This window comes from Ipomoea nil, unplaced genomic scaffold (assembly GCF_001879475.1).
Source record: "Ipomoea nil cultivar Tokyo-kokei standard unplaced genomic scaffold, Asagao_1.1 scaffold1237, whole genome shotgun sequence".
Classification (NCBI taxonomy): Eukaryota; Viridiplantae; Streptophyta; class Magnoliopsida; order Solanales; family Convolvulaceae; genus Ipomoea; species Ipomoea nil.
In genome coordinates, this window is record NW_017617665.1 from 94,856 (window position 1) to 122,054 (window position 27,199).

The following is a 27,199-nucleotide window of genomic DNA, read 5'->3' on the forward strand; positions in this document are numbered from 1 at the left end:
CAATACACATTGTTGTGCCTTCAACCTTTAAGTTCGTAGGTGTTATATATATACTAGTCTTTTCTATGCGCAATGTGCAAAATCATATGCCCAATATTTATATTTTTTAAAATAACTAATAAATCCTTACTAATTAAAATTATATGAAATCAAACTTATTTATTATAATAATCCAATATATAATATCTACAAATATTATTATCATTAAAGAATATAAGAAAATATATAGTGGATGGATGTGCATGGTAACAATAATGGAAAAGATAACGGAAGTTATAACGGTATGGGTATTTTTGTCCAAAAAATTATATAATACAACTCTAAAAGCATAATGTACAAAATGATTAGCATTAAAAACATGGACATAAATGAGGGATATAACTTTGATTGCGACTTATTATGTCTTTAGATAATTTTAGAGAGCATTTGATATTGAATGAATCATTAATTACTAATTTGAGTTGAATATTGCGATTGCTTACGTTTTGCGTGTGAAAGTCATGCATTAATTTAGTCTTTTCAATAATTATTTCATATTTTTGTCTTTCCCGTGCATATTTTTCCTTCTTCCAGAGCACATTTTTGTGCCGTATAGTGCACATTGTTGTGCCGTATAGTGAACATTGTCGTGCCTTTGTGCCGTGTATATATATATATATATATATATATATATATATATATATATATATATATATATATATATATATATATATATATATAAACAGAGTTTGATCACTAATTACTATTTTTAGTTGAATATTGTGATCTTTTATAAATTATATTGAAGATCGTGTATTAAATTTAATATTTTCAATAACTGTTGCATATTTTTGGAGCTTACATTGCATAATTTTGCCTTTCAGTGCACATTTTCCCTTCTTCCAGAACACATTATTGCGCCATATAGTGCAAGTCACTGCATTTCCACACCTAAGGGTATCATCTCACCAAAATCGCACTATATATATATATATATATATATATATATATATATATATATATATATATATATATGTTTACATTCAGGTAAAACACCCATTAAAATAAAAACGTGTGGACTACTTTAGACCGTTGGATGTTGGGTTTGGACGTGTAGGATTGATTTGTTGATTTGTGTCTATTTAGATTCCTTGGGCAGTTTTTATTATTGGCATAGGGGTAATTTTATGATTTTACTTTGTTATCTAGTCAGATCCGAAATTCACACAGCACGCGCCCGGATTAATTGTGGGTCGTCCATAGTTATCTCTCTCCAATCATCGCGCGTTGGCTGAGGTTTCTGTGGCGACGCCGTTTGATTCTTCGCTTCATGTGGTCTCCATTCTCCCTCGTCATCGTCCGCGAACAATGGTCGTCGGTGGGGACCACAGTAGAGCCAAGCAGCGGGGACTACCTGATCGGGGTATCGGTCGAGGTATTTTTTTTCCCCTTTGACGTTTTCGCAAATTTTTTTTGGTTGTTATTGTGGTCTTCAAAAACAAGAATAAAGACATTTAGTGACAAATCTTTTGTGAAACTTCATAATTTAGTCACAAATAATATTCTTTTTGTGATCAAATAAATAATTCGACACTATTGTATGGTGTAATTGTGATAACTTTTTTTGGTCACAGATAATATGGTAATTGTGACGAGTAAGTATTACGAATAAATTGTCACTATTAGTAGAATAAGAGTGTCGTAACATGTGTTGTCACTATTTGTTGTCACTAAATGTATTTTTATTTTGGCGGCATTATAAATATGGCGGGAACGAATGTAATTGTGACAAAAAACAATGTTGACACAAATTTTTGTACTTTTTGTGACAAATAATTGTTGGTCACTCTTGTTGATAATATTCATGACAACGTTTTTTGTGAATAAAAATATAATTAATTTGTACCATTAGAAATGAGAAACAATTGTGAGAAGAAATATTATTGTCACTAATATTATCATATTTTGTGATGAAATTGTTACAAATATTTGTGACGCTCTATAATTCCGTAACAAAAATTACTAAATTGTGACAATAACTGTGTTGATTTCTTTTTTAGTCACTAATTTATTATAATTGTGACGAGTAATTAATTGTTAGAATGACTTCGTCACTATAGTTAAATAGTTGGATATTGTGTGAAATGAATGTAATTGTGAAAATATATTTTATAATCACTCATTTTAAACGTTCTTATGTGGCCGATAAGTTGACTATTACTTATTTTACTAATTTGTCATATCATTTTTAAAAAAAATAAACATGTATATGTTTAGTACCAACAACATGTATATGTTTAGTACCAACAAACATGTATATGTATATATATTTTGAGTTTGAATGGTTAATTTTAATAAATCTTTTTGAAATATATTGTTGGTACTAAACATATATATGTTTAGTATATATATATATATATATATATATATATATATATATATATATATATTAATATATATATTGAAAACTTCAAACTCAAAATATAAAAAGTAAAGAATTCAAAAGTTATAAATACAAATTCATATAGTACTCAATCATCATCATCACCATTGGAATCTCATCATCATCATTAATAAAAGCATCCCCATCACTATAAATTTCATCTTATTCGATACTCATGGTATGAACATTTTATGAGCTTACTTCAACAGTTGCAGCATCCAAATCAGACCTATGCAATACCATAACATCATTATTATATATCTTCTAAATTAGAACTTTGAATGGTAAATGTGATACCCGATTTTTTTTTAGCCCTTCTAATTTCTTCTTTTTTCGATTGATTATTCATTTCTTTTCTAATCAAGCCTTAAAAAAAATTAATATCACATTATCCTTATTCTATTATTATTGTTATAAATAAATACAGAATAAAGTATATATAATTATAAGTATGTGGGTAATATTTTGAAATACAAAATAATTATTTTAATATAAATTCTGTACATATCATTTTGGGTCATATAATTATATATGTACATTTTATATTTATGTATTATATGTGTAGTACAAATATTATTTGTATGTAAGTAATATATATATATATATATATATATATATATATATAATATACATATATATATATATATATACACACACACACACGTGTGTCTATGGCGTATAGTATATATATAAGGTATGATATTATATATATATATATATATATATATATATATATATATATATATATATATATATATAAGGTATGAGATTTTGAATCCGGTGCAACCCCCTAGTTGGATGAGCTCGTGAGCCGTAATCCTAACCGTTTGATTTTATTTTTCAACGATGCAGATTACTTGCTCTGTGAAGACACGTGACATGTATTTTTGTTAAGAAGGGGGTAGTTTTGTCTTTTGAAATGATGCTCATTATATTAAGTTGTTATTATGCCGCGTGATTTTTGGGAGCGTGTGTAGAGATATATTAGGTCATTTTTGTTTTCTCTCTCATTATCCCGATTCATTAGGTATTTGTTTTGATTCTCGGTCTGATCGTCTCCTGTTCTTCCTCGATAGTCTTCATCTTCATTCGCGTGGTCGATTTTGCGTTGTTTTGGATCGTGTTTTTCATTGCTGGGTCGAGCTTGAGGAGATCTAAGCGGCTTAGGTGGTGTTCGCCCGATCCCCTTCCAGGTTTTCTGATTTGTTGTCCTCTTTTTTCTTTAATCGTATGGTTTTTAATATTTTTGCAGTTAGCTTTTGTGTTTCTGGGTTGTATTGCATTTTGGTGTCTCTGTTGTAGGTTTTGTGGGTCACTGATTTGGGTTTATATGGGGTTCTTTTTTTGGGGTTTTTCCGCGGTATGCAAGGGTTTTGGGCTTTTGGGATGTGGGGTGGGTGTTCTAGAGGGAAAATGGCGGCAGTTGGTATGTAATTTTTTGGGGTTTCAGAAGATCCATCAATAGTCTAGGTCGACTGGGTCTTTGCATGTGCGTGAGGGGGGGGGGGGGGGGGGGGGGGGGTGGTATTGTGTTCGCTGTTTGATGGGGTTTTTTCGGCGGGGTTTGGTGGCTAGAGTTTTCGATGCTCATGGCTGGGGGTTGGGGTTGCGTTGTTGTGGTGAGAAGGTAGGTCAGTTTGTGTTGCTTTATTTGTTTTTTTTTTTTTTTTTTTTTGTTAATTTCTGGCAGTGTGGGTGTCTTATACTGTTTATTTTTTTGCATGTTCTTTGTGTTGGGGGGATTCAAAAGTGGTTTGTTGTCCATAGATTGGGGTATGTGGCTTATGTTTTGGGGTTGGGTCTGGCGGGATGGGGGGTAGTTGGTGGTTTGGAAGGTGGGTAATGGCTCTAACTTCTATGCGGGGGTTGTTTTTTTTTTTTGTGTTGTTTTTTTTTTTTTAATTTATTTTACGCTGGCGTGTGTTTTTTCCCGTTTGGTACGCTGTTTCATTTTTTTTCCGGAGAATTTGCATTTATAAATTGTTTGTTGGCAGAATGTTGTTTTATGATTATTTGAATTATTGTTGCGTGTTTGTGGTTACTCATCAGAATGTTGCTCATCAGTGGTATTGTGTTCGCTGTTTGATGGGGTTTTTTCGGCGGGGTTTGGTGGCCAGAGTTTTTGATGCTCATGGTAGGGGGTTGGGGTTGCGTTGTTGTTGTGAGAAGGCAGGTCGGTCAGTGTTGCTTTTTTTGTTTTTTTTTTTTTTTTTGTTAATTTTTGGCAGTGCAGGTGTCTTATACTGTTTGTTTTTTGCATGTTCTTTGTGTTGGGGGGATTCAAAAGTGGTTTGTTGTCCATAGATTGGGGTATGTGGCTTATGTTTTGGGGTTGGGTCCAGCGGGATGGGGGGTAGTTGGTGGTTTGGAAGGTGGGTCACGGCTCTAACTTCTATGCGGGGGTTGTTTTTTTTTTTTTTTGTTTTTTTTTTTTAATTTATTTTACGGTGGCGGGTGTTTTTTCCCGTTTGGTACGCTTTTTCATTTTTTTCCGGAGAATTTGCATTTATAAATTGTTTGTTGGTAGAATGTTGTTTTATGATTATTTGAATTATTGGTGTGTGTTTATGGTTGCTCATCAGTGTTTTAGGGGTACAGTGGGTAGTTATATTAGTTTGTGCGTAGTTGCTTGTCGCCGTGTGCAGGTTAGTGTAGATTTGTTTGTTGCTAATTGGCATTGCTGGTCTGAAATGACTAATTATATATGCATGGTTGTTTGGGGTGTGGGAAATTGTGGAAACTTCTGGTACGGTTAATGTGGAAGTGCCTTTAGCCAGTCATTCTTATTTACATTGCATAGGTGAAGTACAAAATAAAGTCATAAGGTTGAAATACTCTTGGTTTTGTAGTCTGTGCGTTGTATTATGTTTGGCTGGTGCATCATGGTAGTTAGGGTTGCTGTTTTTCTCTTGGTCTAGGGAATTTATGGTTGCTGATGTGGTCTCTTTCTATTAATATTTTGTTTGTCATGAATTGTTTAATATCGAGCATCTTTATTATGATAGATTGCTTTACATTTACAAATCTATTATATGTGCGTACAGGTATACCACTGTGTGCATTTTGCTGTCATTCCTAAACAGTGTTGATTTGAGTTTAATTACAATTTAATTTCTGTATTCATTTGGAAATAAATGTGTAGTAGTATTTTTTATCCTCAATCTGACCATGATTTGGATGTTATCAGTCATCATAATCGTCGAAAGTTGTGTAATTTTTTTTAGCACTAGTTTGTGCGTATTACTTTACTAGCGTGTGCATATACCTGTACAATGTTTATTCTGATGTAATTGGAATTTAATTTTCATTGTTACTTTGGAAATAACCTTGAAATTATTTTAACCACACCTTTGTGCATATAACTGTTCCAGCGTGTGCATGTTCCTGTGTTGCTTAACATCGTTTATTTTAATGTTTTTATATTTTATTTGCAGTATTACTTTTGGAAATAATCGTGCAATTGACTATTTAATCTATAACTAATCTGGTAGTTTGTACTAGTTTCTAGTGGTAGCTTACAGTGACGATGTTACTGGTTCTAACTGATCATGAGTTGGTTACTCTCGATCTTCTTAACATTCATGAAATGCAAAATTTCTAAAAAACAAATGTATGTGCGTATAAACCATCCAGCGTGTGCATTCTGCTATTTATAGGGGGTTGCATTTTATATTACGTGTATTTTTCTGATATGTGCAAATTATATTTGGAATTATTTTGCTGCCTCATTTTGATTCCATTTTCTGTGGGGAAATTTGTGAGGTGGGGTTTTGTCATTTGTTTTTGGCGGGGGGCTTGTGCGTCCCTAATTCATGTGTGCTTATATTCAGTTTTTCCTTTTTCCTTCTCGTGTGTTTTAACTGTTTTGCATCCAATCATTGTAGACTATTGGTGAAATTTATGCGCCCAAGACTGATGTGTTAGCTGGAGCATTGGAGGACATGGTCCAGTTTCTGTGTTTGGGTTTGGGATTTGGGGTTTGGGCTTGTGCATCGCGATTGTTTTTTCCTATTTTTTGCATTTAAGTGGGTGCGCTATGGGTCTTTGGTTGGTGCGTATGTCCTTTTCTATCAATTCTATGCTGTCGTGCAGTTGTATTTTTTATGTAATGGTGTTTTTTTTTTTTTTTTTTTTTTTTTTTTTTTTTTGGTTTCTGTGATTTACTTTTGCCATTCCCAGGTGATTTTGCGGTTGATCCAGTAGTCGCTGTTTTGGAAGAGCCGGTTGTTGCTGTCGATGTGGTGGTACCTTTGCCACGGACCGATGTTGCCAAACGACCGCCTCCGCCCGCACAGCCAGCCCCGGTGTTGGATGGCTCAGATGTTGAGCCTAATGAAGTTGATAAAGCATTGTTCCCCCCTTTGAAGATTCGCGTTTCTCCGAAGCATCTGGTTAAACCGATGAAGCGGTTTAATGCTTGCCAAAGGATAATGTTTTTAGTGGCATCGTTTGTGTGTTCCTGGATGTTTGTTTGGTTTACCAATTTTCACGTTAACATTGCGTGTTACATATGTATCCCATATTTCACTTTCAATTTGTGGTTGTTTTTTTTCCCCCTCTGGTTTTTTAACGGTCGTGCGAATATGTGTGCCGCGTAATGTTAAGATTTAGTCTAGGCCTCTTATTTTTTCATGGTTTGTGTTTATTTGTTTTTCCTAGTCTTAAGGTTCAGGTGTAACTGTTCTTTTCTTTTTGGCTTTGTATGAGTATTTAAACTCTTGTGGTTACAATCAATAAATTACTGAAACTCACTTTCATACATGGTATTATCACAGCCATTACTCTAACGAGAAAATAATCAATTTTTTTACCCCCTCTCTTTAATTTCCCATGGCTGCTTCCACTACCTCAAATATCGTTCATGTTCATGCCACCACCCACCTCCCAATCAAACTTACCTCAGCCAATTTTCCGATTTGGAAGACGCAGATTGAATCCACGCTTATCGGCCTTGACCTGCTTGGCTATGTTACCGGTTCCACAGCTGCCCCGGCTAAGTATTCCGATGCAGCTCGCACTGTGTTGAATCCGGCCTACACAAATTGGTTCAGACAGGACCAGATTATTCTCAGCGCGATCTTGGGTAGTCTCTCCGATGTGCTGCAACCGGTCATTTCGTCTGCCACCTCTGCGCATGATGCGTGGACTCGTCTATCCACTAATTGTGTCGCTGCGTCTCGGAGTCGAGTAGTTTCGTTGAAAGCGAAACTAGCCAAAAACCCCAAGGCCAACTGGTCAATTGAGTCGTATATGAGGGATATGCGAGCCATTGCCGATGACCTGGCCCTTGCTCAAAGCCCTGTCGCTGAAGAAGACCTCGTAGTGCATATATTCACGCAACTGGGCGATGAATACAACCCGATTGTGGCAGCTCCGCGGGTACGCACAGATCCTGTTTCATTTGGTGAAATGCATGACGTGCTCACCGACTACGAGAGGTTGTTGAAAGATAATGAAACAGCCTCCCAAATTCATATGCCGACTGCTAACGCTACTCAACGGCGTTTTAATGGCTCGGCTGACGCACAAAACACCAATCGGCGAGGTCGAGGTGGCTTCACGTCTTCAGGGGGCCGCCATATCCAGTCACAGTCTTTTGGGAACCGGCCAGCAAGATACTGCAATTACTGTGACTATCCTGGGCACGACACAAAATTTTGCAGGAAGCTAGCCAAATTTCTAAAAGAAAATAATGTGGTTGTACTCGAGCCGCAAGGTATCGGGCGTCAATCCCCTACGGTTCATACTACTTCTACCACGACTCCGCCCACACAATCGTGGCTCATGGACACAGGGGCCTCGCATCACACAGTGAATGATGCCATGTCCCTACACTCACTGTCGGACTACACCGGGCCTGATGAGATAATGCTGGGTGATGGTAAGTCTCTCTGAATCTCACATACTGGGTCAGTTTCAATTCCTTCAACTATTCGGTCACTTCTGTTGTCTAATGTATTGTGCGTTCCTAGTCTCCAACAAAATCTTATTTCAGTTTCAAAGTTGTGTAAGACTAACTCTGTCTCGGTTGAATTCTTTGACATGCATTTTGTTGTCAAGGATCGGCAATCAGGAACTCCTCTCGTACAGGGTCCAGTCGTGAGTGATGTCTACAGCTTCCCAGCTCAACAGTTTCAAGTGAATATAACCACCAAGTCCTCTTTGTCACGCTGGCATCATCAGTTTGGTCACCCTAGTTCAAATATTTTGGCTTGTTTGCTTAGAAACAATAATGTATATTTTAAGCCTGACGAACTTAAAATGTTTGCGTGTACCTCTTGTCACATCAATAAAAGTCACAAAATTCCATTTTCCTTTAGTTCAATGTCTAGTACCCGTCCGTTGCAATTAGTTTACACAGATGTGTGGAGCTCGTCAACGACTTCGGTTGACGGGTTTAAGTACTATGTCAATTTTTTCAACCACTACACTAGGTATGTATGGTTGTTTCCCCTCAAACTCAAATCAGATGTCTACAGTACATTTTGTCAGTTTAAACGTATGGTCGAGAATTTCTTTAATTATAAGATTGTCTCGGTCTATTATGATAATGGAGGCGAATATGTCAAATTGACACCTCTATTTACTACTTTGGGAATCTCTCATTATACTACACCTCCTCACACTCCGGAACACAACAGTATGGCTAAACGTCGGCACAGGCACATAGTCGAGAGCAGTATGGCGCTTTTACATTATGCGTCCATGCCCTCTTCATTTTGGACCTATGCCTTCCAAACATTGATCTATCTAATAAATCGTATGCCTACTCCCGTTCTTAATTATTCCACACCATATGCAAAATTATTTCAGAAACCACCCAACTATAGAAAAATACGGTCGTTTGGATATTTGTGTTATCCCTGGCTAAAGCCTTATTTTCCAACAAACTTGGGTCCTAAATCCCTACCGTGTGTCTTCTTGGGATATTCCTTGAGTCAATCTGCATATAAATGTTTAGAAGTCAGTAGTGGTCAAATATATGTCTCGCGTCATGTTACGTTTGTTACTAATGAATTTCCCTATCGTGACTTAGTAGCTTCTGGACTCTCATCTGCGCCCCAGTATTTGAGTTCGGATGAACCTCTACCTTCCCCTATATCTTGCGATGCAGGTACTGTTTGTCTACAGCCACTAGAGACTCGCTGTGCCGGCTCTCTCCCACCAGCGGCTACAGCGTCGGTCTCAACTGCGGCTTCCTCACCCACCACGACTCAACCACCGCTGCCTGTGGAGGCTCTGATAGCCGCGTTGACTGGTGGTGCGTTGCAGCTTCACCCAGCGCTGCAGCTCACTGGTTCAGAGTCGTCTGTATCCGCCATGCCCACTGGACGGTCCTCGACGCCTGACTCACCGGCTGCAGCTTCTCTACCGGCTGAAGATCATCGGCAACGAGAGGGGCCAGTAGAGTTCGCATTTGCTGAGGCGGCAATGTCAGTTGCTGGTTCCGTGGACTCTATGGTAACGTCCTCGGTTGATCAACAGGTGGGGGTTGTCCCGGTGCAGAGGTCCACTAGGCCGCGCCGACCGAATCCCAGGTATTATGGAGATAAGTTTGTCAATCTCACGACTTCACATCCTGTTGCTTCTTCCTTGGAACCGCGCACTGTCAGCCATGCTTTGAAGGATGACTTATGGCGGGCTGCTATGACGGATGAGTTTACTGCGCTAGTGAGGAACTGCACCTGGGAGTTAGTGCCCCGGGACAATAACAATGTCATTAGCTGCAAGTGGGTGTTCCGGGTGAAGCGCAAGGCCGATGGCTCTGTGGACAGGTTCAAAGCCCGACTGGTTACCAAGGGCTTTCTACAAGAACCAGGGCGTGACTAGTTTGAGACCTTTAGTCCAGTAGTTAAGCCGGTTACTGTTCGTGTCATTTTGAGTATAGCTTTGTCACAGGGCTGGGCGTTACGACAACTGGATGTCAATAATGCCTTCTTGAATGACACACTCTATGAAGAAGTCTACATGCAACAACCGGCGAGTTTTGTTGACGAATAGCGCCCGGATTATGTTTGTCGATTAAAGAAGGCGATTTATGGTTTAAAACGGGCCCTGAGGGCTTGGTATATTGAATTATCTGATTTTTTAGTTTCTATGGGTTTTAAGAAATCTGTAGCAGACACGTCCTTATTTGTTTATTGCTCCAGTAGTGCCACTCTGTATTTTCTGGTCTATGTCGATGACATAATTGTAATAGGAAATAATGAAGCATTTGTCGCTGCCTTTATCCGGCGGCTAGCAGATCGCTTCTCTTTGAAGGATTTGGGACCTTTACATCATTTTTTAGGTGTTGAGGTGGTGTCTACTACATCTGGCATGTTTTTATCACAAAGCCAGTATGTGGTCGATATTCTGGAGCAGTTTACTATGAGGGGGGAGAAACCTGTGTCTACTCCGATGTGTTCATCCACTGATTTACATACAGATGCCACGCCGTTCGACTCCACTACCTACCGCCGGGCAATTGGTCGTTTGCAGTACCTGGCAATCACAAGGCTGAATATTTCCTTCACAGTGAATCGCTTGGCTCAGTTTATGGCGTCTCCGACTAAGAGTCACTGGCAAGCTATGAAGCGGGTTCTGCGTTATCTGAAAGGTACTCTGCACTTTGGTCTATATTTCAGGCGTGGCTGTCCACTCACTCTTGTTTCTTATTCGGACTCTGACTGGGGTGGTGTTCGTGATGGGGGTCGTTCTACCACGGCCTATTGTGTGTTCTTTGGCTCGAATCTCATTTCCTGGAAGTCTACAAAACAGCGTTTAGTTTCACGTTCCTCCACGAAGGCTGAGTTCCGGGCACTTGCCAATTCTGTTGCTGAAGTTATGTGGGTTCAGAGTTTGTTGTGTGAGCTTGGGGTTTGCCTGCAATCTACACCGTTGTTAGTCACTGACAACCTAAGTGCTTCATATGTGTGCAGAAATCCGATCTTTCACTCACGGATGAAACACTTGGCAATTGACTATTTTTTTGTGCGTGAACAGGTTACTACGGGTTCCCTACGCATTCATTATGTCCGTTCCACTGAGCAGGTGGCTGATCTTCTGACTAAACCTCTTAATTTGCGTTTGTTCACGGCATTCCGATCCAAGCTTGGGCTCACTGATGGAGCCTCAATCTTGCGGGGGCGTGTTAATATTTAGTCTAGGCCTCTTATTTTTTCATGGTTTGTGTTTATTTGTTTTTCCTAGTCTTAAGGTTCAAGTGTAACTGTTCCTTTCTTTTTGGCTTTGTATGAGTATTTAAACTCTTGTGGTTACAGTCAATAAATTACTGAAACTCACTTTCATACACGTACTACGCACTTAACGGTGCACAGAGTTGCATACGCACCATATTTTATTTGATAATAACTCTTGCTTACAGTGTAATGCATTCACCTATTCACAACTACGCACAAAGCATAATTTCAAATACAAAATAATTGTCACGTCGTGCAAACATGGGTGCCAGCACAAAACTAACCTAAATTCAAGAAATAAACCCAACAAGTACTATGCAGTAACTTGTATTCACTAATGCACCGGACGACACATGCTTTTATTCAGCCACAACGATATGCACCGACTGGTCACCTGCTACGCACTCACAGCCCTTCGTTTTCTCCTCAAAGCTTGTTCACGCCACGGTCAGTCCAGCAGCCTTTGTAAAGAGGAGAGAGTATTAATTTCCTTTTAAAAACTCCCTAATATAATGCTTCACATTCCAATCAGAATATATCCATAAACAAACATAAATATACAATTACTATTATCTCCCTCTCATTGAGAAATGTCCTTAATTACTACCTAAATCCCTTATAATCTCAACCATTCATGGTAATAAAATCAATGGATATTAGGAGGGCTCATGGTCTCATCTACTATAGGGGTTGCACTGGATTCGAAGCCTAAGGTATATATATATATATATATATATATATATAAAGGTAATTACAACCAAAATATATATTTTGTTTTTAACACACACACACACACACACACACACACACACACACACACACACACACACACACACACACACACACACACACACACATATATATATATATATATATATATATATATATATATATATATATATATATATATATATATATATATATATATATATATATATATATATATATATATATATATTGTATGCTTTTATATGATAGAATTCTTTAGGTAATTTACTAAAATTATTCTTTCCATTAATTACTAAGTTGACTAGGGTTCCATTAATTACTAAGTTGACTAGGGTTGGATGATGATCAATATAGATATTCTCTTCCTTCTTTTTTCCTACCTTGGCCGATTCTACTAGCAAAAGAAAATAAAAAAAAAAATTCATCTCTTCTTCACATCTCTTCATTTTCGAAATTCTAAAAAAAAAAAGAAGAAATTCTTCTCCTATTATCCTCTAAGAGTTGAAACAATCGACACAGGCCTAAGGAGAAGAACTTAGAGGATTAAAAGATTAAAAAGATTTGGGAAGAATTTGTTCCAAGTAAGTGGTTGTCCTTTTATCTTACTTTGTCCATCTTTGTTTTTTTTTTTTTTTAAATGAATTTTTGATTGGTTGAAAGTTATGAATCAAATGAATTATTTTATGAAATGACCAAGTGTTATCTGAAAATTTTGGTTTGATGTGTATTAGTAAAAAATGCATAAATATGAGATTTTGGTTGGTTGATTTTGTTGTATGAATCATATCTAGATAAATTATATTCATAATAGTTGAAATATATATTTTTTAGTATTGAACATGTATTATGCTAAAAAAAAAAAGTGTAATGTTTGATTTATTATATGTTCTGTACTTACACATATATATACTTTCGCATGTATTTTGTATATAAAAAAAATTATTTTATTATTATTGAATGACATACGTGTGTGTGTGTGTATAACTATCGTATTTTACACACACACACACACACACACACACACACACACACACACACACACACACACACATATATATATATATATATAAAAGTATATATATTTCCTGTTGTGACCTTTCTTAAATTAATTTACTCAATTATTGATATTTATCTTAATTGCAAAATAAACTTCAAGAAGAGGGAGAGAAGAATACAGAAAAGATTTCATCTGCACTTCTACCACTTGTTGAGCATTTTGATTTGGTATTAAAAAGAAAGTCAAGTTATGCACGTGGTTTAGGTTTTCAGAGAATAACTTCAAAAGTCCAGGAGAAAATTCCTCTTCAAGCAGAAATAGAAGCTTCAAAGAAGCGTTAAAAGAATTTAGAAGAAGAAGTTGCAAAATTTAAAGAAATCGCACAAGTAACTTTAGAGAAACAAGCTGTTGAAATCAAGCAAATTTTTGCTCACTTAGCAAGCAATCAAGGGCTTCAAAAATAATTCTCACAAATAAGTACAACTATTGTGACTAAAGTGTTGTCACAATAAAATAATTAATTGAACAATTTTAGTTGTCACTAGATCAATTTTTTGCAATAACATATTTGGTCTCAAAGTATACATTTATTGTGACAAAAGTAGTGAGCAATTGTGACATCTTTTCAAAAGTTGTCACTACTACAATAGTGACGACTTCAAAAATTGATCACTAATTTCACATAAATTGATAGTTTCACCAAAATCAATGAAATTCAGCAATATAATGATATATATAATTTGACCTCCTTCAATTTTTGTTTATTGGTCATTTTTGTATTCTGTACCGCATGTGAATGTACCTATTATTGAACATTTTTGTATCATATTAAACATTTTTGTTTATTGAACATTATTGTACATATCGTGCAGTGCAAGTCCATGTGCATGTGCTTCTAATTAGTGTATTGTCTCCATTGATTGATGGGTAGCATAAAACATGTGCAAGAGTGAGGGATGGCTGCTTCTGTTGCATTGACTTTACATTAATTAGCTATTGCGCGCACTTCTATATACTATATCTACCTTCTTAATTACTCTAAAACCAACCAGATCTATCAGACTTAAAAGCAATTCTTCTTCTTCTTCTTCTTCTTCTACATTCTTTTCTTACTCAAAAACCCAGAATTGAAGTTGCAGAGAGTTTGATCGATGGCTTGTGTTGGATTGACTTCTCTCATGCTACCATTGAGCTTGAATTTTTGCATCCCAACCACAGAGTGTCTCTTTGTCTTGACGATGAAAAGCTATTGAAATCTGTGTTTGAGAAGCTTTCTTCTATGGAAGCCTTTCTGAAGGAAGAATACAACAAAGCTGTGGGTGGTGGTGCTCCAGTCCGACGACATCTGCTAAACAAAATCAGAGACTTTCATTACTACAGAAAACGGATTTAACGTCTACATTATAACGTCGGTTTTTTGAAAATCCGACGTTAAATATTTAAAATTATTTTTTATTTTTTTAAAAAATACATATGACGTCGGTTATTTGGTATGGCCGATGCCGTATATTAAATAAAAAATAAATAAAAAATAAATACGAGATACGACGTCGGCGTTATACGTTGCCGACGCCGTATCTCAAATAAAAAATATATATATATATATATGGTATACGGCGTCGGCGACGTATATCGCCGACGCCGTATACTTGAATTTAAAAAAAAAAATAAATAGTAGATACGGCGTCGGAGAATTAATCTCCGACGCCGTAATTCTCCGACGCCGTAATTCTCCGACGCCGTATCTCTAATAATTAAAAAAAATAAAAATAAAAATGGTATACGGCGTCGGCGACATATAACGCCGACGCCGTATACTCAAATTAAAAAAAAAAAAGAAATAATAAATAGGAGATACGGCGTCGGAGTTAAGTCTCCGACGCCGTATCGTATAATTAAAAAAAAATTAAAATGGTATACGGCGTCGGCGACGTATATCGCCGACGCCGTATACTCGAATTTTTTAAAAAAAATAAAAAATAAATAGTAGATACGGTGTCGGAGAATTAATCTCCGACGCCGTATCTACTATAATTAAAAAAAAAATATTTAAATGGTATACGGCGTCGGCGTCGTATAACGCCGACGCCGTATACATAAATTAAAAAAAAAAATAATAATGAAGCGAGGTACTAGCTAGCTCAACATTTTCAGATCGGCGCTCAACATTTCACTCCAAATATTTCACTCCTCAGCTTACTGCTCCAAACGCCCTACGCCACCGATGCTCTCCACCGCCGCCTAAGCCGTCGTCCACTGTCGTCGGCCTCGCTCTCCGCACGTCGACGTCGTCCTCGGCCTCGCTCGCAACAGTGCCGTCGTCTTCGGCCTCGGCCTCGCTCGCCGTCGTCCTCGCCGTCGCCCTAAGCCGCCGTCCTCGCCGATATATATTAAAAATGGTTTTATATATATATATATATATATATATATATATATATATATATATATATATATATATATATATATATATATATTATAAATTAAAAATGGTTATGTATATATATTTTTTGAATTTTGAATTTTATATATTATTATTGTGTATATTTTCGAAATTTTAGGAATAATTGTGTATATATTTAATTTTATAAGTTAGTGGGTCAATTATGAATTGTTGTGTGTATATGTGGAATTTTATGAAATTTTGTTTATATATTATTGTGTATATCTTGAAATATTATTATTGTGTATATAAAATGATGTTGTTTTGGACCAAGGCCCACCATGCTAGGTGAATCTTGGTCCATAATTTGCCTTTTTCAAGTATATAACTTACCAAATAATTTAAGTGAACAAGCTAACTGTATAATACATGATGATGTTATATATTGAATATATTGCACTAGTTGATACTTAATATAAAATGATGTTGTTTTGGACCAAGGCCCACCATGCTAGGTGAATCTTGGTCCATAATTTGCCTTTTTCAAGTATATAACTTACCAAATAATTTAAGTGAACAAGCTAAGTGTATAATACATGATGATGTTATATATTGAATATATTGCACTAGTTGATACTTAATATAAAATGATGTTGTTTTGGACCAAGGCCCACCATGCTAGGTGAATCTTGGTCCATTTTTTTTTTTTTTTTTTTTTTTGAAAGCTACTGGTTCTATTACATTGTAGTATCTGTTCATATACTTTCTCAACCTACTGAAACACAAAGAACCAATAACGCCTCCACTGAGGCTCGAACTCATAATCTTCCAAATGGAAGTCCAACCCGGATACCATTAGACCACATAGTCCTGGTGGTGAATCTTGGTCCATAATTTGCCTTTTTCAAGTATATAACTTACCAAATAATTTAACTTAAAATGTTGTGAGAAAAATGTAATACTAATTGGCCGAAATGAATATAGTGTAGTTGTTGTAGTAGTTATAATTATATAAATTTGTTAAAATGTTGTTAACAAATGTTTAACTAGGTTATTATTATTTTAGATTGGCTTGTGATGGATAAAAGTTGGATGAAAGCTAATCGACTTAGTCAGGAATATGAAGATGGAGTTAGAAATTTTTTACAGTTTGCAAATAATAACCTTCCGAATAGTAATAAGAGGTTCTTCTGTCCTTGTACGAAATGTTGTAATCAGAAAAGGTTAGGTGAAGAAGACATATATGATGATCTAATTGTTAATGGGATTAATCCATATTATACACAATGGATTTGGCACGGTGAAAGCGATGTGGCTACAACATCTAACATGTATGTTGACAATGAAGATGATGAGTCTGAAGATCGGTTGGATGAAATGTTTCGCGATGTTGGAGAAGAGTTTACCAATCAGTCAAATGAGTTGGATGAATTATTGAATGATTCAAAACAACCTTTATGGCCAGGGTGTAGTAAATATACCAGATTATCTGTTGTATTAAAATTATTCAACTTGAAAGCTGGGAATGGGTGGAGCGACAAGAGCTTTACTGCTTTACTTAAAATAGTCAATGATATGCTTCCAGATGGTAATGAACTTCCCAAGAGTACATATGATGCCAAAAAGATGTTGTGTCCCATGGGTATGGGATACAAAAAAATACATGCTTGCCCTAACGATTGCATATTGTTTAGGAATGATTACAAAGACTTGCATGCATGTCCAATATGCGGGGCATCTCGTTATAAAACAAGAGAGAGTGGTAAAGTACGTTTGAAAAGTCCACCAGCAAAAGTTTTGTGGTATCTCCCAATTCTTCCAAGATTTAAGCGCATGTTTGCAAATCCAAGCGATGCGAAGAACTTATCATGGCATGCAGATGAAAGAATTTCCGATGGCAAGCTTCGACACCCGGCTGATTCTTCTTAATGGATAACATTTGATAATGCATTTCCTGAATTTGGCCACGAGTCGAGAAATCTTAGACTTGGACTTTGTACTGATGGTATTAACCCTCACGGGAACCTAAGTAGCAAGCATAGCTCGTGGCCAGTTATGTTGATAATTTATAATCTACCCCCGTGGTTGTGTATGAAACGCAAATACATATTATTAAGCTTGATGATTTCTGGGCCAAAACAACCAGGCAATGATATAGATGTTTTTTTGGCGCCTTTGATTGATAACTTGAAGCAATTATGGGATGAAGGTGTGTTAGTGTTTGACGCATACCGGAATGAGACTTTTAAGTTGCATGCAATGCTTTTTTGCACAATCAATGACTTTCCAGCTTATGGTAACTTGTCTGGATATAGTGTCAAAGGTCATAAGGCATGCCCCATATGTGAAGATAATACCTGTTATCATCAACTGGTTCATGGTAGAAAGACTGTATACATGGGGCATTGGAGATTTCTTGATAAATTTCACCCTTATAGAAAATTAAAAAAGGCATTCAATGGCGTTCAAGACTATACAGATGTTCCACAACCATTAACAGGGAATCAAGTTTATGAACGAGTTGAATGCATCAATGTTACTTTTGGTAAGACTCAAAAGCTTCAATCTCAAAGAGGTAAGAGGTCAAAAGGGATACCTACAAATGAGAAGAGTCCGTGGAAAAAGAAATCTATATTTTTTGATCTTCCATATTGGAAGACACTAGATGTGAGACATAGTATTGATGTGATGCATGTGGAGAAAAATGTACGTGATAGTCTTGTTGGAACTCTTTTAGACATTAAAGGTAAGACTAAAGATGGACTCAATGCTAGATTGGATTTGGTTGAAATGTGTATACGACCTACATTAGCTCCACGTTGCGGGGATAAGAGAACATATTTGCCTCCAGCTGCTCATACTTTATCAAGAAAGGAGAAAATAAGTTTTTGTGAGTGTTTACGTGGAGTAAAGGTACCACAATGGTATTCATCAAATATCAGTAAACTTGTTAATATGCAAGATTTAAAGTTGGTGGGGTTGAAGTCTCATGATTGTCATGTCTTAATGCAACAACTATTGCCAGTGGCTGTTAGAGGCATATTACCTAAAAAGTTGAGATATACCATCATAAGACTTTGTTTTTTTTTTCAATGCAATATGTAGGAAAGTTGTTGATCCAGACAAATTAGATGAATTGCAAAATGACATTATTGTTACACTGTGTCAGCTAGAGATGCACTTTCCACCTTCATTTTTTGATATCATGGTTCATTTGCTTGTGCATTTGGTGAGAGAGATCAAACATTGTGGTCCAGCTTATTTGAGGTGGATGTACCCATTTGAACGGTACATGAAAGTATTAAAAGGTTATGTTAGGAACCGATATAGGCCGGAAGCATCTATAGTTGAAAGCTATGTTGCAGAGGAGGTTACTGAGTTTTGTACAGAATATTTGGCAGGGGTAGAGGCTATTGGTGTTTCTACTAATCGATATGAAGGAAGAATTGCTGGGAAGGGTACTCGAGGAGTCAAAGTGAAGACTATGCCTCGTGAAGATGTTGAGGAGGCACACTTGTACATCTTGCATAATACAAGTGAAGTCGAGCCGTATTTAGATGAACACAAGGCATTGATTAGAGAGCAAAATCCAAGAAGGACAGACATGTGGATTGTGGGCGAACATAATCGAACTTTTATTCGTTGGTTCAAAAATAAAGTTATTGAAGAGAATAATATGTCTGAAACTGTTTCATGGTTAGCACATGGTCCTGGTTTGGATGTCCTATGCTATAATGGATATGACATTAATGGGTTTTCTTTTTATACAAAAGCTCAAGATGAAAAGAGCATTATGCAAAACAGTGGAGTTACTTTGGTTGCAAATTCCATGCATTTCAGTAGTTCGAAAGATACAAATCCTGTGTTCGCAGAGTTGTCATATTATGGTGTGATTGAAGAAATATGGGAAGTTGATTATGTTTTGCTTAGGGTGCCGGTATTTCGATGTAGATGGGTAGATAATAAACATGGTGTAAAAGTTGATGAGTTGGGATTTACACTTGTTGATTTTAATCGTGAAGGGCACAAAAATGAGCAGTTCATAATGGCATCCCAAGCAAAACAAGTCTTTTATATTAGTGATCCTTGTGACAAAAAATGGTCAATTGTTCTTCATGGAAAGAGACAAATTACTAGAGATGAGAATGAAGATGTTAGTTTTGATATTGAGGAAATACCACCATTTTCTTCAAGTTTATTGCCCACTATTATTGATAATGAGATAGATGAAGTACATGCATCACGAGATGATCATCATGAAGGATGGGAGAATTGATTATTACATATAATGCCCGCTATTTATTTTGTTTTTTAGTTTTCTTATTGTAGTACTTTTATATATTCTAATAATTTTTGTTTCTAAACAGGCGTATGGATTCAGCAAATGGTGATGGTACTCCAGAGGATGGTACTGCACAAGATACTCATACTACTCAAAGTAGTAATACTACTTCTAAGACGAGGGGCGCCACTCGTATGCAAAAACTCATTCTGCAGCGTTCTACTGAAGGGAAACACCACATTGAGCTTGATGGATTGGAGGCTGTCTACGGGCCAGAAGGCAGTGCATTTAAAAGTTATGTTGCATTAGTGGGACGAATACATACTCCTATCACCATAGATGAATGGCCGAATGTCCCAGAAAATATTAAGAGTACTATTTGGAAACAAATCCTGGTAACTTTTAATTTTGTAAGATTTTGATTTATTCATAAAGTTTCTATAATTACATTTCTAACTAATAAATAATTTTGTTTTGCAGAATACTTATGATATTCCCGACACAACTGATATGAGGAGAGAATGGTTAAGATATGTGGGTGATCGGTGGAAAGATTTTAAAGCGAAATTGGTGAGCAAGTATATATACGGTAGTTTTGCAGGTATGAGCCCATGTATAAAATACAACTTCATTGAACAAGAGACATGGGATGAGTTTGTAAAGTCGCATACAGGTTCAGCATATGAGGTATTGTTATTATTCTATCAATATTTTCAACATAAACTCTATCATTATTATGAGGGACATGTAAAGAGTTTGATTAATATTTTGTATTTATATAGGCAAAAAGAAAAAAAATATCAAGACATACAAGCTAAGAATATTCATCCACATCTTTTAGCTCGAGGAGGTTATAAAAGGTTGGAGAAGATGATGATGGATGAGAAGTTGAAAGAAAAACAAGCCTTGGCTGATGCAGATCCGACGTATACAATGAGTCCTCCAAGTCCTCCACGTAGAGCCGAAAAGTGGAAGAAAGCAAGAATTGACAAGTCAGGAAATTATCGCACTGAATCAACAAGATTGGTGGCGGAAAAAATTGTAAGTAAATATGTTGTCATTTACTAAAGTAATAGTAATTATTATTGAATAATTTTTATATATGTTAGGATGCTCTTGAGATCCAAATTTCTCAAGGAGAATTTGTTGAGAAAGGAAGACAAGATTCATTGACTGTTGCATTGGGTACTGATGAGCATTCTGGACGTGTTAGAGCCATGGGAAGAGGACATGGCTTCAAAAGTGTATTTGGTCATGCAAAACGTCGCGAAAAGCCTCCTGAAGATGTTCAACAAATGGTTGATGATGCTGTTGCAGTAGCGTTAGAGAAACAAAAGTAGCAAAATATTTATGAACGGGATGAATTTGGTCAACGATTAACTGAGCAATTTGAGGCAAAAATAGCTAGTATGATGTTGAAATTTAGTGCTATGCAGACTCCTTTACAAGCAAAGCAGGTGGATGACGTATGTGTGGATGTTGTGTCACTACCTCCAAGTGACAAAGCTAGTTCCCCAGACCCTTTTAGTAATTTACCGGCTGTAAGTATTCGTTTAAAGTTATCTTATTATTATTTATCAATAAAATTTTATATGATTTTTAATTAAAAATTATTGTAGTTAGGGGCACGATGTCAACTGTTCTTAGAAGATCCAATTAGACGTCCAGTAGCATATGGGACAGCTTACAGTGGTGGACAGGTTCATGGGGTTGTACTGGATATAAATCATGTGAAGGTGAGCGTAAATGAAGTTAGTGATCCAAGTGCACATGTACCAATCCCCACCAGTGAGGTTCAGCTTGTAGGTGATGCAATTCAACACTTTATTGCTTGGCCAAAGAAGCTGGTAGAGTTATGTACTAAAGTTGATGTGGTATGTATACTGAAAATATTTCTATTTTAAAATAGTAAGTAATTTACTTTTTAAAATAATAATTCTTACTTGTATTATAATTCACAGTCAAAAGAAAAGACCAAATTGACTTTTCATTCGGGTGTGCTATCCGTTCATCAATAATTCACTATACCTGATGATGATTCTTTGACTGATGGATGCAAAAAGGCCTTTTCAATAGCTCGCCGTTTTGAACACCCTCTTGTGGTCCATGTGGCTCGTGGTATTATGGGCAACATTGACTATGACTTGCACCTTCTAAGTGATGAGATAATGTGTTTCTTAAATATGGAGACCATCGATGTTTCTCTAATTCAGTTCTTTATGAGGTAATAAGTTCTTTAGTATTATTTATTCATAATAGTTTTATATTTATATAGTTGGTAATCTATATATAATTGGTTGTGTTTGTGAATAGGGGTATTTACATTAGTTTTGAGTTGGCATCAAAAGACACGTATGGCTTCCTAGATCCATATTGGATTCAACCACAAATGAATAATATGGAAGACAGGAAATCATATATAAATGCCACCATGCAGTCGGGGAAGAAATTGGTATACTTAGCCCCATATGTTCTCAAGTAAGTATTAATTACGTTTTAAATAAAAGTACTTATATATAATATATTTTTATTATATATTATATTCACTTAAAACTAATAAATTATTTATTTGTAGTGAGCATTGGATGTTGATGGCGATTTGTCCTCGACTAAATGAAATTTTTGGTTTGATTCACTTGGTCATGGGCCGCGTGAAGACATTAAACATATAATGGAAACGTATGTAAATTTATATAATTAATTAATAGTTATCATCAGGCCCGTCCCTGGGCATGTCTGCCCAGGGACTTTGCACAGGGCCCCCAATTTTTGGGGGCCCCATAATTAAAAAAAAAAATTATTATGTATAGAGTATATAAGTGGGAGGCAGCATGCAATTAGGTATTAACCAAATCATCATTACGTAAATACATAGTACCGTAGCAAATTTCTTTCATTCGACGCAACCTTATTATTTACGCAGTTACGCAAATCTCACATAAAGCATTACAACAGACGACAATTAGGTTTTATGTAATTGACGCATACAGAGGCAAATCTCAACTAGCATGCAATTGACGCAAATAACAGATGATAGACGCAGTTCCACAAAATTTTTCAATTTTTCTTGATCATACAAAGTCACAAATTCTCAAGTGCGTTCTTCAATTCGCTTGACAAGTAATTAAAATTACTAAATATTTCACAATTCTTGTTTATTATTTTATTTACATGACATAAAAATTCTGATTACAGAATAATATATTCAAGAATTTGTTTCTTGATTAATTATTTATTTATTCATAGAGTTTAATTTCTAAATAAATTCTTATTTTTTCCTTAGGATTTTATAATTATGTCTTCTAAAATATATTCATCTGGGTTTGAGAAGTGTAAAAAGAAAAGAAGAATTGAGCAAATAACTCAATCTCAAAATGGAGCTCTTCAAAAAATTCATTATAAAAGAAACTCAAATAGATGTGCAGAAAAATGATACCAAGGAAAAATTGTTAGATGATAATCTTCATATGGAAGATCAAGATGATTGTGAGATTAGAAAAAATTTAAATGGTAGTGTGCACAACGATGATAGGTATCACTGTGACAATGACAATAATAAGAATGTTGATAGTTGTTTAGATGATGTTCGTCACAATAAACCAAATGATTTGCTTTTATTTGACATATATGATACAAGAAATTGGGAAGCTCTTGATTCTAAATTAATAGATATTCTTGTGAAAAATGGTCCTAAAAGAGATTTATCAATAAATAAAGGTCCTAAAGATAAATTCTCTAGAAAATTTTCGTCAGCATTTTAATCAAAATATTTGTCAAATTGAGAGAAGCGTGACCGAGATTACATGAAATTTTAGATGTAGTTTTTATACAATATTTATATTTTGAGTTTTTGACACAACTTTTTGAACAAATATTTTATATATATACAAATTACTTGAAAAATGGGCCCAATTTAAAATATCGCACAGGACCTCCATTTTTATTGGAACGGCCCTGGTTATCATTAAACTAGTGATGCCAAGTATTTATATATATTCTATGTCTTATATTAATAGGTGTATGACTGCAACAAACATGATGAGTGGAAAGAAACAAAATCGTTCACCAAAATGGACTATATGTTCGGTAAGTACTTCATTCACTTTGTAAAATATGCAAACTTATTGTTTTTTTTATTAATTTATTTTATTTTTATTGTAATTCAATGTAGTGTGCTATACAAAAGGGAACCACCGAATGTGGTTATTATGTGATGAAGTTCATGTTGGAAATTGTTTCCAACAATCTAAGCAAATGAATGGATAAGGCAAGTAATTTCTTAATATATCTTTTGGCTTCAAATGTTTAAAAATACTTGCTTATTTATTAATTTTATTTCTTTTGAACTTTGTAGGCTTTGGAAAGACAAGGAAGATTGCCCTACAACAAAAAAGAGATTGATGAAGTTAGAGACAAATGGTCTAAGCTTCTTATTGATGAATGGGTTAATAAAACGCTTCTTAGTTGATACTTTACGTTTAAAATTAGTTTATGTTTATTGGCTTAATGTTTAGTAGTTTTGTTGAATTGTGGTACTTATATTAGTTTTATGTTTAGTAGCTTGAATTAGCTTAATGAATTGTGTTCTTTATATTAGTTTCATGTTTAATAGTTTGATACTTTACGTTTAAAATTAGTTTATGTTTATTGGCTTAATGTTTAGTAGTTTTGTTGAATTGTGGTACTTATATTAGTTTTATGTTTAGTAGCTTGAATTAGCTTAATGAATTGTGTTCTTTATATTAGTTATGAGTTTAATAGTTTGATACTTTACGTTTAAAATTAGTTTATGTTTATTGGCTTAATGTTTAGTAGTTTTGTTGAATTGTGGTACTTATATTAGTTTTATGTTTAGTAGCTTGAATTAGTTTAATAAATTAGTTGATGTTGAATGTTGAATGTTAAATTGTTAGCTGCGCAGGGTTTGAAAATTGATACAGGTGGGGTAGAAAACATAAAACGCATATAAATAAAAAAAAAAAATAAGAACATACGGCGTCGATTTTTACCTAAAAACCGACGCCGTAGGTTAATTATTATTTTTAAAAAAAATAATAAATATATACGGCTTCGGCTTTTAGGTAAAAGCCGAAGCCGTATATATTTATTATTTTTTAAAAAAATATATATATATATATATATATATATATATATATATATATATATATATATATATATATATATATATATATATATACGGCGTCGGTTTTTACCTAAAAACCTACGCCGTAGGCTAATTATTTTTTATTTTTTAAAAATAATAAATATATACGGCTTCGACGTTTACCTAAAAACCGACGTCGTATGTAAATTATTAAAATATATATATATATATATACGGCTTCGGCTTTTAGGTAAAAGCCGAAGCGGTATATTACATACGACGTCGGTTGTTCAACCGACGTCGTATCATTTACTTACGACGTCTCTTAAGACGACGTCGAAAGATAACCGACGTTAAATGGGTTATTTTAACCGAGGTTTAAACCGTTTTTTGTAGTAGTGTTTGCACTCAAAGCTGAAGATGTCATCGAAATACAACTCACAAACATCCTTCAAAAGAAACCTGATGATGAATGGGAACTCCATTTCCATCTCCATCGAAGCTTGCAAGAAGTAGCAAAGGAGGCAGAAGAGTTGGTGAAGGTTATCAACAATGAAGTTGAAGCGGCCAACCATCATTCTCTTCCGTTCATTGGTTGGCCAGAAGCTGCAGCGTCGTCGGGTGGATCCTTGCAATGCTCTCCACAATTTGAGGAGGAGGAGGATATAATAATGTATCCCTATCTATATATTTTCCTTCGTAGGTTATCTCCAGAACGAAGTGTATTCACAATTGTTGGAGCCCCAGGCATTGGAAAGACTACTTTTTGTAAACAACTGTATACAGACAAAGAGGTTGTATCAGATTTCGACATTAGAGCTTGGATTACTATTCCGCAAAGATACAACGGGAATGTACAACAACTACTGTGCCACCTTCTTCTTCAATCAATGAGGCCAACCCCCCTTTAATGAAGAAATTGACATGCTGCAGCGAAGCACTATTTCTCAACTAAAAGAGCAACTGCACAGACACTTGAAATGCAAAAGATATTTAATTGGGAAAATGACACTTTTTCCCCCTATGTTATATGCTTATAGCACTTTTTCCCCCTGAGTTATTCATGCATCCACATTTGCCCCCTCAATTATTATAAAAGTGGCGGTTTTTCCCCCTGATAATATTAAATAGACATTTTTACCCTTAAATACATATTTTATTTATTTCTCTTGTTCAACAAATTATTGTTTATACGTAGGGATGGCCACGGTTCGGTTCGAACTGAACCGAACACTATAGCAATCAAATAAAAAAAAAATCGGTTATGATTCATAACATAACCCAATATTTGGGTTTCCGTTTATTAAAATTGTGAAGTGGAAAAAAATAGATTCTGAACCGTGAACCAGAGGTTCAAATCGGAACAACTACTAGCAATAGCTTAAAATTAGAATTATAATATTTGCAAATAGTGTATGTTTTTTTCGCATTTATATTGACTCCCACATATAAGTATATATAATCGCGATTTGGTTTTTATTTTGAATCGTTGTTTCACAATTTCGGATCCAATTTGAACTGTTGGTTCAAACATTATTTTAAAATTTTATTTTTTTATTTTTAAAGTATTCTAAATTCAACAATTAATGTATTTTATTTTTTCAAATTGTGGTTATAATTTGTTGGAGAAGTAAAATAAAGGAAATATTTATTTTAAGGGTAAATATGTCCATTTAATATATCAGAGGAGAAAATTGCCACTTAAATAATATAGGGGGAAAAAGTGCTATAAGTATATAACACAGGGGGAAAAAGTGCCATTTTCCCTATTTAATTATTTTGGATGATGTCCCTAACACACTGCTTTGGGATGATATCCACCAATGTTTTCCGGATGACTCAAATGGAAGTCGGATATTTCTAACCACCCTTTTCACTGATGTGGCTGAGTACATCTGCAACTATTGGGAAATCAGTAGGATGCCTTACCTAAGTGACAATGAGAGTTGGAATCTATTTTCCAACAGACTTTCTCTTAAACAACATATGACACCTAAATTTGAAGAAATTGCGAAGCATCTTGTTGAGGAATGCAGAGGATTGCCGCGCTCAATTGTTACAATTGCAGACCGTCTATCTAAATGCAACTATACATTGAAGGAA

General features: G+C 35.3%; 1 long non-coding RNA gene across 1 annotated transcript; it reads left to right on the forward strand.

Annotated features, from left to right (window-relative positions):
- LOC109184041 lies at positions 1–25,934 on the forward strand. Its single transcript, XR_002054695.1, has 3 exons — positions 1–11; positions 11,615–11,627; positions 25,811–25,934. It is a non-coding gene; the product is annotated as an uncharacterized LOC109184041 (long non-coding RNA).
- The last annotated feature ends 1,265 nt before the right edge of the window (positions 25,935–27,199 follow it).